This window comes from Bubalus bubalis, chromosome 1 (genome assembly GCF_019923935.1).
Source record: "Bubalus bubalis isolate 160015118507 breed Murrah chromosome 1, NDDB_SH_1, whole genome shotgun sequence".
Lineage (NCBI taxonomy): Eukaryota > Metazoa > Chordata > Mammalia > Artiodactyla > Bovidae > Bubalus > Bubalus bubalis.
The window spans coordinates 129,526,554-129,538,267 of NC_059157.1; the positions used below are offsets into that span (position 1 = coordinate 129,526,554).

At 35.6% G+C, this 11,714-nt stretch overlaps 1 long non-coding RNA gene across 1 annotated transcript; it reads right to left on the reverse strand.

Moving 5' to 3' along the window:
- Positions 1–265: 265 nt before the first annotated feature.
- On the reverse strand, positions 266–11,120 carry LOC123333978. Its single transcript, XR_006551636.2, has 2 exons — positions 9,310–11,120; positions 266–346 (listed from the first exon to the last, which is right to left on the reverse strand). It is a non-coding gene; the product is annotated as an uncharacterized LOC123333978 (long non-coding RNA).
- Positions 11,121–11,714: the final 594 nt, after the last annotated feature.

Here is an 11,714-nt window from a genome sequence, read left to right on the forward strand (position 1 = left end):
AAACTACATGACAGCAGTACAAAGGACTGAAGAGTCAATGGACTTTTATTGTAAGATTCTGATAAATGAGAGAATATTCACTGCAAGGATGCTAATTAAGTTGTGTCCAATTCTTTGTGACCCTTAAGAACTGTAGCCTGCCAGGCTCCTCTGTCCCATGGGATTTTCCAGGCAAGAATGCCGGAGTGGGTTGCCATCTCCTCCTCCAGGGGATCTTCCCAATCCAATGTTTGAACCCGAATCTCCTGTGGCTCTTGCATTGCAGGCAGATTCTTTACCACTGAGCAATGTAAGGATGTTTTGTAAATCCTAGGAATTGCCACTGAAAACAGGTATAACCATAAACCTAAAAAGAGACAGAATGCTAAAAAATAACCAGAATGAAGGCAGGAAAGAAAGAAGCACAAGAGACAATAGAAAAGAGCAAGATGTAAAGTTTAAATACAAATATATTAATGATTATATTAATTAGAAGAGACTTTTGGAATAGACAAAAAGCAAGACCCAAGTAGATGCATTATACAAGTCATGCATTAAATATAAAGATGGACTAAAATGATGTATCATGTAAACAAGCATAAAAAAGGTGTGTGGCTATGTTAATATAAAGTATAAAAGGACATTTCACTTTGATAAAAGATCAGTTCATCAGAATAGAATCCTAAATGTGTATGCACCTAATAACAGACCTTCAAAATGTATGAAGCAAAAAAATGACAGAAATGGGCAAATTCACAATTAATTACAGTTGGAGATTTTACTACTCATTCAGTAATTGATAGAACTGTCTAAAAGCCAACACACACACACATACTGATTTGAAAACCACAGTTGATGTTTATGGAACATTCAGCAACTGTAGAATACAAATTCTATAGCTCATACGTGCTACACATTCTATAGTGCAGTTGGTAGAATCTCAACTGGCAATATGTTGGATGTGTAGATCAATTTAGGAAGATCTGAAATCTTGACAATACTCAGTTTTAAGAGTTTGGGTTCTTAAAAAATTTTATTTTTGGCAGTTCTGGGGTCTTCATTGCTGCATTCGGGCTTTATCTAGTTGTGGTGTGCAGGCTTCTCATTGTGGTGGCTTCTCTAGTTGCAGAGCACGGGCTCTAGGGCTCATGGACTCAGTAGTTGTGGCACATGGGCTTAGCTGCCCCTTGGCATGTGTTCTTCCTGGACTAGGGATTAAACCTGTGTCCCCTGCATTGACAAGTGTCCTCTTAACCACTGGACCACCAGGGAAGTCCTGTTTCCATAAGCTTGGCTATTGTGAATGATGCTGTGATTAACAAGGAAGTGCATTTATCATGTTAAAATCCTGTTTTTATTTCCTTTGGGTATATATGTCCAGAGGTAGAATTGCTGGGTCATATGTTAGATCTATTTTTAAATTTTTTGAGGAACCTCCATACTGTTTTCCATAGTGGTTAAACCAGTTTACATCCTCACCAACAGTGAATGAGGTTTTCCTTTTTATCACGGGCTCACTGGCATCTCTTATGTATTCTTGATGATAGTTATTCTAAGAGGTGCGAGGTGTTATCTCACTGTGGTTTTGATTTGCATTTCCCTGATGATTAGTGGGATGTTATCTTCATGTGCTTGTTAACTGTTTTGAGTCCTTTTTGGAAAAATGTCTATTAATTCTGCCCATTTCTTAATTACATTTTGTTGTTGTATGATTTCAGTATGTTTTGGATATTAACCCCTTAACTGATACACGGTTTGCAATTTTTTTCTCCCATTCTGTAAGTTGTCTTTTCATTTTGTTTTGTTCTTTTTGCTGTGCAGAAGCTTTTGGGTTAGATGTACTCACACGTATTGATTTTTGCTTTTATGGATTGTACTTCTGGTGTCATGTCCAAAAAATTGCTGCCAAGACTAATATCGATGAACATTTTCCCTGTGTTTTCTTCTAGGAGTTTTATGGTATCAGGTCTGATGTTTAAGACTTTGATCTATTTTCAATTGTTGTCGTTGTTCTTTTGGCCACACAACAGGCAGGATGTTAGTTCTCCAACCAGGGATCAAACCTGTGCCCCCTGCAGTGGAAGTGGAATCTTAACCCTGGGACCGCAGGGAAGTCTCTCTAGTTTTTTTTTTTTTGAGTGATGTGAGATAGGGGACCAATTTCATTGCTCTGAATGTGTTTCTCCAGTTTTCCCAGCACGAGTATCCTTTCCACATTTGGTGTGCTTAGTTCCCTTGTGTATGCTAGGATTTAATTCTGGGCGCTCTATTCTGCTCTGCTCTAGCTAGTACAGTAGGAGTGGTGAGAATGGGCATCCTTGTCTTTTTCCTGATCTTAGGGTAGACACTTGTAATTTTTCTTCACTGGGTATAATGTTAGCTGTGGGTTTATCATACATAGCCTTAATTAAGTTTCTTTGATACCCAATCTGTTAAAGGTTCCTCCCACCTCTGCCTCGCCCAGCCCCGGCATCAGGATTACTGATCTTTTCTTTCATTCTCCATATCTGGTTTTACTATCAAGGTACTCTGGCTTTATACAATAAGTTTGAATGTGTTCCCCATTCCTTGATATTTTGAAATTTTGAGGACGATGGGTGTTAAATCTTTACATGTCTGGTAAAAATCTCTAGAAGCCATCTGGTCCTGGAGTTTTCTGTGTTGGGAGATTCTGATTACTGATCCAATTTACTTACTTTTGGTCTATTCAGATTTTCTGTTTCTTCTTGCTTGAGTCTTCGTAGGTTTTATGTTTCTAGAAATATATCTTGTCTAGGTTATGTAATTTTTGGCGTATAATTGTTCAAGTAGTCTTATGATCCTATGTATTTCTCTAGTATCAGATGTCACATCTTTTTCATTTCTAACTTTAGTGAAGTCTTGTTCTAAGTGTAGCTAAAGACTTGTTAATTTTCTTTATATCTTTTCAGAAAAGCAGCCTGTAGTTTGGTTGATTCTTTCTGTTTTTCTGGTCTCTATTTCATTTACTTTCAATCTAATCTTTGTACTATTTCATTCTGCTTAATTTGGGCTTGATTTGTTCTTTTTCTAGTTATCTTTAGGTTATTTGAGATATTTTTGATTTCTTAATATGTACTTAATGCTTGATATGTTGTATTTCCATTTTCATTGTTTTGAGATAATTTTATTTGGCTGTGCCTTTTGGATATTAGTTTCCCAACCAGCGATTAAACCTACACACTCACCTGTGAAAGCAGAGAGTCCTAACCACTGGACCACCAGGAAATTCCCAGATAATTTTAAATTTCCCTTTTGATTTCTTCTTTGACCCATTGTGCTGTTTAGTGTCCACATATTTGTAGATCTTTTTGTTGATTTCTAGTTTCATATCATTTTGGTCAGAAAAGATAGCTGGTATGATTTCAGTTTTCCTAAATTTGGTAAAATTTGTGTTCTGTTTTATGATCTATCCTGGAGTGTGTTCCAATGTGTACCTGAAAAGAATGTATTCTGCTGCTGTTGCATAGAGTGTTATGTACATGACTGTTAAGTCCATTTATCCTAATTCCAACATTTTCTTATTGTTTTTCTGTCTGGACAGTTTATTCATTGCTGATGGTAGGATACACTGATCTTTCCTACTATTATTCTAGTGTTGTCTACTCCCTTAAGGTGTTAGTATTTGCGTAATACGTTTGGTTACTTGGGTGTTGGGAGCATATATATTACTGATTGCTCTAACTTCTTGATGTATGGGCTCTTTTTATCATTATAGAATAACCTTTGACTTTCATTACTACTTTTGGCTTGAAGTCTCTTTTATTGGATACAAGTATGGCTTCACCATCTTTTGGTTTCCATTTCCTTGGAATATCATTTTCCATTCTTTTACCTTGAGCGTATGTGTGTCTTTAGAGCTGAAATATGTCTCCTGTAAGCAGCATATAGTTCTCTTTTTTAAAAACCCATCCAGTCTGTGCCTCTTGATTGATAAGTTCCATCTGTTTACATTTAGGGAGATTATTGATATGTAAAGATTTACCACCGCCATTTTTTTTTTTTTTTTGCCTTCTGGTTATTTTGTCTCTTGTTTTCTTTTTCCCTTTTGTAAGTTGGTGATTTTCCATGGTGATTTGTTTACTCTCTTTTATGTTGTGTGTCTGCTGTAGCTTTTTGTAGTTACCATGAGATTTACATAAAATATTTCATAGAAACAGTAGTCCTTTTTTTGCTGATAGCAATTTATTTCCATTTGTCTTTTTCATCCTTTACTCTTCCCCTTTTATATTTTTGATTTCCCAAATTATCTTTTTTTATGCTGTGACTTTGTTAAGTTTTAGTAGCTATAGTAATTTTTAATGTCCTCCTTTTAACTTTTGTAATTGTTTCATATACTAAACATTTTAGTTTTTCAATTCTGTCACCTTAATCACTTTTGTGTACTTCTTTGCCTTTTAATTTCATCTTGAAGAGCTCTGATCAACATTTCTTTTAAGGCAGATGTGGTGGTGGTAAACTCCTTGAGGTTTTGTTTGTCTGGGAAAGCTATTATTTCTCCTTCCTACCTGAAGGTTAACTTTGTTGGATAGGGTATTTTCTTTTTATTAACTGGAGTATAGTTGATTTGCAGTGTTGTTAGGTTCTGCTCTACAGCAGAGGGAATCAGTTATACATATATCCGACCTTTTTTTAAAAAAAATATTAGACTGCGTTGGGTCTTGTTGCATCATGTAGGCTCTTTTGTTATGGTGCATGGATGCTAGTTATGGTGTGGGCTCCAGAGTTCATGGGCTCAGTGCTTGTGGTGCACGGGCTTACTTGCTCTGTGGTCTGTGAGATCTTCCCATACCAGGGACTGAACCCAAAGCCCCTGCACGCCAGATTCTTAACCACTAGACCACCACAGAAGTCTCATGTCCACTCTCTTTTAGATGATTTTCCCAAATAAGTCATTACAGAGAAATGAGTAGAGTTCCCTGTGCTATACATTAGGTCTTTATGATCTATGTATAGTAGTGCATATATGTCATTCTGCATTGGGTATTGACTGAATTTTTATCTTTCAATACTTTGAGTATGTCATCTCACTCTCTCCTGGTGTGTAGAATTTGTTGATAAATCTGCTGATTGCATTATAGGGGTTCCTTTGTAGGTTCTGGATTTTGTTTTTTCCAATGGCTGCTTTTAAAATTCTTTATAATTGATGTTTGAGTCTTAATGTATCTTGGAGGTCTTTTTTTTTTAATTGAGATAAGATGTTCTATTAGCTTCATGGACCAGTATATCCAGTTTCCCAGGTTTAGGAAGTTCTCAGCTATATTTTGTTGAACATGTGCTCAGCTCTTTTCTCTCTTCTCCTTATGGTATACCCACTAATGCTATGCTGGCTCTTCTAATGGAGTCTGTATATTCTCATGGGGTTTCGTCATTTCAAAAAAGTATTCTCTCTTCTTTTCCACCTGCAACACTTCTATATTGTTATTCTTGAGCTCATTCTTCCATCTGACCTGCCCTATATCCAATGCTTTCTAATGCATTCTTCATCTTTTTAAGTTCTTGAGCCCTGGAATTTTTTAGAATGTCAATCCCTTTGGTATAGTACTCCTTCTACTCATTGACTTTATTCCTGAGATCATTGTATTACCGTTCTCAGTTTTCTTATAGCTTGTTGAATTTCTTCATAACTATTTTGAATTCTTTATCTTTTAGATCACAATATTCTGTGTCTTGGGTTCAGTTCCTGTAAAAATTTTGTGAAACTGTAGTACCATGATTCTTTTCAATAGTATTTGATGAAAAGTGCCTTTGCTGCTGCATTTGAAGTAGAGAACACCTTTATTATTTAGGTAAGACTTTGATTCAACAGGTTGGCAATTAGGAACTTTTTTTTCAGAATGTTGCACTATAGCACAAGTTTTTGATTTCTCTTCTCAAAGCTCACTCACCACTAAGGGGTTGGGAGTGTGCACGTAAAGAAAGAAAAAGTTGGCGGTGAGAAATATAGGGGAGAAAAGGGCAGTGGCAGAGTTGGGTGAGGCCTATCATTGGCATTTGGGGCTGCCTAAAGCCTGGTATAGGGATCCTTGAATATGTTTGTGGGTAGTCCTCTTGCCAGAATCCTGGGGTCGACAGCAGAAAATACATCCTTTCAGTTCTCTGCTTTCTTATTTTAATATTAGTAGTTGATTTACAATGTTGTATTTCAGCAGTGATTCAGTTATACATAAAATATATGCTCATTCTTTTTCAGATTTTTCACATTGGTTATCACAGAATATTGAGTAGAATCCCCTGTGCCATACATGGTAGGTCCATGTTGATCATTTACAGTAGTGTGTTATGTTCATCCAAGCTCCTGACTTATCCACTTCAACATTTCTGTGGTAACCACAGGATTGTTTTTCATCTCTGTAAGTCTGCTAGTCTGCTTCTGTTTTGTAAATATGTTCATTTGTATCATTTTACAAAATTAGATTCCACTTGTAATATCATATTTGTCTTTGTCTGACTTCACTTAGTACAGTAGTCTGTAGGTCCATCCATGTTGCTGCAAATGGCATGATTTCATTCTTTTCTAAATGGCTAAATATTCCATTGTATATATGTACATCTTCTTTATTCCTCTGTCAATGGACATTTAGGTTTTTACCGTCTTTTCCCTTTCCCTCTCCTCAGTCACTGTAACCTCTACTCAGAGCAGTGGGTCCCTCCAGCATGTGCGACCATGGAGACCCCCACTCTTTTTGCCCTCCATCTCCATTGCCAGAATGGCATGCTAACCCACCATTGCCACTACTGTCCTGGGGCTTCTGCCTCCTCTGAGGTCCCAATCCACCCACTTTTGGATGTAAGGTAGGTGCATCTCTCTCGGGTCACCTGGTGTACTGTGCAGATACTTCTTCTGGGTTATGGATGTCCAATTTGTTGTAAATCAAAGAGGAGAGGAAATGCTATGAGTCTGAAGCACCCCTCCTGATTTGCTAAAAGTTTGATTTTACATCTATGTTTATGAGAGATACTGTGGTTTAGTTGCTAAGTTGTGTCTGACTCTTCATGACCCCATGGGCTGTAGCCCACCAGGCTCCTCTGTTCATGGGGTTTTTCCATGCAAGAATATTGGAATAGGTTGCCATTTCCTTCTCCAGGGGATCTTCTCCACCCATGAGAGATATTTGGTCTACAGGTTTTTTTGATGATGTCTATAATGTCTTTATCTGATATCAGTATTAGGGGTAATACTGGGCTCAAAGAATGAGTGTAAGATGTATTTCCTCTCCTATCTTCTAAGAGAATTGGTATAATTACTTCCTTAAATGTTTGGTAGAATTCACCAGTGAGCCTATCTGGCCTTGTTGCTGTTTTGCAAGGTTATTAATGATAAATCCACTTTCTTTAGGAGATATTGGCCTTTTCAGATGGTTTCTCTCTTCTTGTTTGAGCATTGGACAACTGTGTTTTTAAAGGAATTGGTCAGTTTATTCTAGGTGGTCACCAAGTTGTTCATAATATTCCTTTATTATCCTTTTAATGATCCTTGGGATCTGTAGTGATGTCCTTTTTTCCCTAAGTTATCCTGGCTAGAGATTTATCAATTTTATTGCTCTTTTCAAAGAACCATAGTTTGGTTTCATTCGTTTTCTCTATTGCTATCTATTTTCAACTTCATTAATTTCTGCTCTAGTTCTCTCTCTTTTCTTCTGCTGACTTTGGTTTTAACTTGTTCTTCTCTTTCTGGTTTCCTAAGATGGAAGTTATTCTAGATTTTTGTGTTTTTTTTTTTCCCTAATGTATACACTTAAATGTTACAAATTTCCTTCTAAGCACTACTTCTGCTGCATCCCACCAATTTTGCTAAGTTGTGTTTTCATTTAGTTCAAAATACTCAGTTAAAATTTCTCTTGATTTCTTCTTTGACCCATGTGTTACTTAGAAGTGTTGCTTAATCTCCATGTATTTTAGGATTTTCCAGTCATCTTGTAACTTATTTCGAGTTTAGTTCTATTAAGTTCTGAGAGCAGATATTGCATAATTTGTTCTTTTAAAGGGGTGTGTTTTTTGTCCCAGATGTGGTCTATCTTGGTGAATATTTATGAGCTTGAGAAGACTTTGTATTCTGTTGTTGGATAAAACAGTCTACAGATGTCCATTTTACTCAGTTGATTGATTTTTAATTCAACTATATCCTTAACTGATTTTTGCCTGCTGGATCTGTCCACTTCTGATCAAGGTTGTTGAAATTTCCAACTCTGACAGTGAATTTATCTATTATTTCCATTAGTTTTTGCCTCATATAGTTTGATGCTGTTTTTAGGCACATACACATTAACCCCTTTATCATTATTTAATGCCCTTATTACTTATGTTTCTTTCTTTGAAGTCTGCTCTTCTTGAAAATTATATAGCTGCTCTTTCTTTTGATTAGTATTAGTGTGGTATATTTTCTTTCTATCTTTTTAATAAATATATTTCTCTTTATATTTAAAATGGGTTTCTTGTAGATAACATACTGTTTGTCAGAGTGGATCTAAAACCAAGACCAATCTATTTTTAAACTGGTACATTGCAATGACATTCAAAGTGATTACTGATACAGTGGTTGATATTAATACCTCTCATATTCATTACTATTTTCTAATTGTTGCCCTTGGTTCTCTCTTTTTCTGGGTTTTGTAGTTTTAATAGCATATTCTAAGATTCTGTTTCTTTCCTTAGTGTATTAGTTATACTTTTTTCCCCCACCTTTTTTAGTGGATGCCATAGAATTTGTATATACTTTTATAGCTAATCCAAGTCAACTATGAAATAACACATCACAGGTAGTGTACATTATAGTAACAAAATAATCCTAAGTCCTTCATTGTACAACTGCTAGCAGTTATTCATTTCATTTATATATAAGCATATACATTAGCACACATAATCAAATACATTGTTGGTGTTTGGAAGAAACCGTTTTCCTCTTAGATTAATTAAAAATAAGAAAAAGAAGTTTTAATTTTACCATCCCTTATTCCTTCTTCACTGCTCTTCCTTTATACAGATCTGAGTTTTTGACCTATATTACACTCATTCTCTCTAAATGTTTCATGCATGGTGAATGAATTCCATCAGTTTTTGTTTCAGAAAATCTTTATTTTCTTCTTAAACTCTGGCTTTCTTCAGATTAGATTGGTGATCTCTGAATTTCCTGGATCTGTGGTTTGGTCTCTGCCATTAATTTGGGGTAAAATCTGTCATTGTTTCAAGTATCTCTTTTCCTTTCTCTGTTTCTTCTATTGATATTACCATGTGTACATATGTTATACCTTTTGTAACTGTCCCAAATGTATTGTTTTTTGTTTTTTGTTTTTTTTTTCAGTCTTTGCTTACCTCTCCAATATTGGGGTAGCAGTTTGCCCTCTATTCTCCAGTCTCTTATGAATCCAAGAAGAGTTACTGATTTTTCAATCTGTTCAACTTCTTGCTGTAGGATGGAGTGGCGACTTTCTTTAAATGTAGAACCAGAAACAAAGTCTTGGATGCACACATGGAACTTTCGCCAAGATATATCCCTTGCTAGCTTTTACTGCAGTCCCAAGGTTTGAAATCATAGAGTATGTTCTTTGACTATAACAGAATTATAAATTAAAAATAATATATACCCCAAGTACTTGGAAATTAAAAATTTCTTATAAATTTAATCAGTAAAAGACATAGAAAGCTTAATTAAAGCTTAATTCCTATGTACATAAGTCACTTATAAAGCTAGCATACAGGTTAAAGACTAAAGTAGTAAAAAAAAAAACTGATATACAATATAAAAAGTTAAATGTGATATCAAAAGCCTGAAATGTAGCTGAGGGAAAGTAAAAATGTAATTTTAGAATGTGTTCAAACTTGTTATACGTAAACTTCATGGTAACCACACAGGAAAACATATAATAGATATACAAAAGATAAATAAATAAATCTAAGCACACCACAAAAGAAAACCATCAAATCACACAGGAAGAGAAAGGAACAGAAGAACTGCAATACAGCCTGAAAACAATGCACAAATGGCCAATGAGTATATACCTACCAGTATGCAGAGCAGCTGAATGGATAAAAACCAATCCAAGACCAAGCTATATGCTGCCTACAAGTAATGCACTTAAGATATACGGACACACACTGACTGGAAGTGAAAGGACTGAAAAGATTCCTTGTAAATAGAAATCAAATGAAAGTTGTTTTGGCTATATTTACATGAGACAAACAGGCTGTAATAAATGACAAAGAAGGACATTACATAATGATAAAGGGGTTAATCCAACAAAAGGATATAATATTTGTAAGCATTTATAAACCCAACATAGAAGCACTTAAATATATAAAGCAAATATTAAGACTTACAGAAATAGATAGCAATACAGTAATAGTAGGATACTTCAGTGTCCCATTTTCATCAATAAATACATCATCCAGAGAAAAATTAAAAAAACCCACCATTGTCTTTAAATGACATGTTAAACCAGATGAACTTAGATGTATATAGAATATTTCATCTAAAAGAAACAAAATATACATTGTTCTCAAGTGCACAGGAACATTCTCCAAGACAGATTTTAGGCCACAAATCAAGTCTTAATAAATTTGAGAAGAATGAAATCATATCAAGGTTCTTTTTTTGAGTACATGGCATGAAACTAAAAATCAATTACAGAACAAACCTGGATTGCAAATATGTAGATTAAACAACATGCTACTGGACAATCAAAGGATCAAAGAAGAAATCAAGAGAAATAAAGGATAAAAAAAGGATACTTTGAAGCAAACAAAAATGCAAATATAACACACCAAAACTTAATGGAATACAGTTATTAGAAGGAAGTTCATAGTGAGAAGTGCCTAGAAAGGAACTAGAAAAAGATGAATAAAGAACATTCTAATTAGTAGATGGAAGGAAATGGATTCAAAAGACAACAGAGAAGATCAAGAGCTGGATCTCTGAAAAGTAAACAGAATTGACAAACCTTTATCTCATCAAGAAAAAGGAAGGACTCAAAATGAGATGTTAGAGATGTTACAAGTGACACCACAAAAATACAAAGGATCATGAGATTATGAATGCTGCTGCCGCTGCTAAGTCTCTTCAGTGGTGTCTGACTCCGTGTGACCCCATAGACAGCAGCCCACCAGGCTCCCCCGTCCCTGGGATTCTCCAGGCAAGAACACTGGAGTGGGTTGCCATTTCCTTCTCCAATGCATGAAAGTGAAAAGTGAAAGTGAAGTTGCTCAGTCTTGTCCGAGTCTTAGAGACCCCATGGACTGCAGCCTATCAGGCTCCTCTGTCCATGGGATTTTCCAGGCAAGAGTACTGGAGTGGGTTGCATTGCCTTCTCCAGAGTTTATGAATGACTGTATGCCAACAAACTGACTAGCCTAGAAGAAATGGATAAATTCCTAGAAACATATAGAAAACCTGAGTAGATTAATTACTAGTTAGGAGATTAAATCAGCAATCCAAAACCTCCCAACAAAAACTCTAGGGCCAGATGACTTCACTAGTGAATTCTACCAAAATTAATACCAAAGAATTAATACCAAATCTTACTCATCCAAAAAAAATAGGAAAAGAGGAAGTGCTTCCAATTGTACAAGGTTTGCATCACCCTGGTACCAAAACCAGAAAAGGACACTGCAAGAAGAAAAATTACAGGCCAATGTCCCTCATGAACATAGATACAAAATCCCTCAACAAAATACCAGCAAACAATTCAAGAATACATTAAAAGGATCAGAAACCATGATCA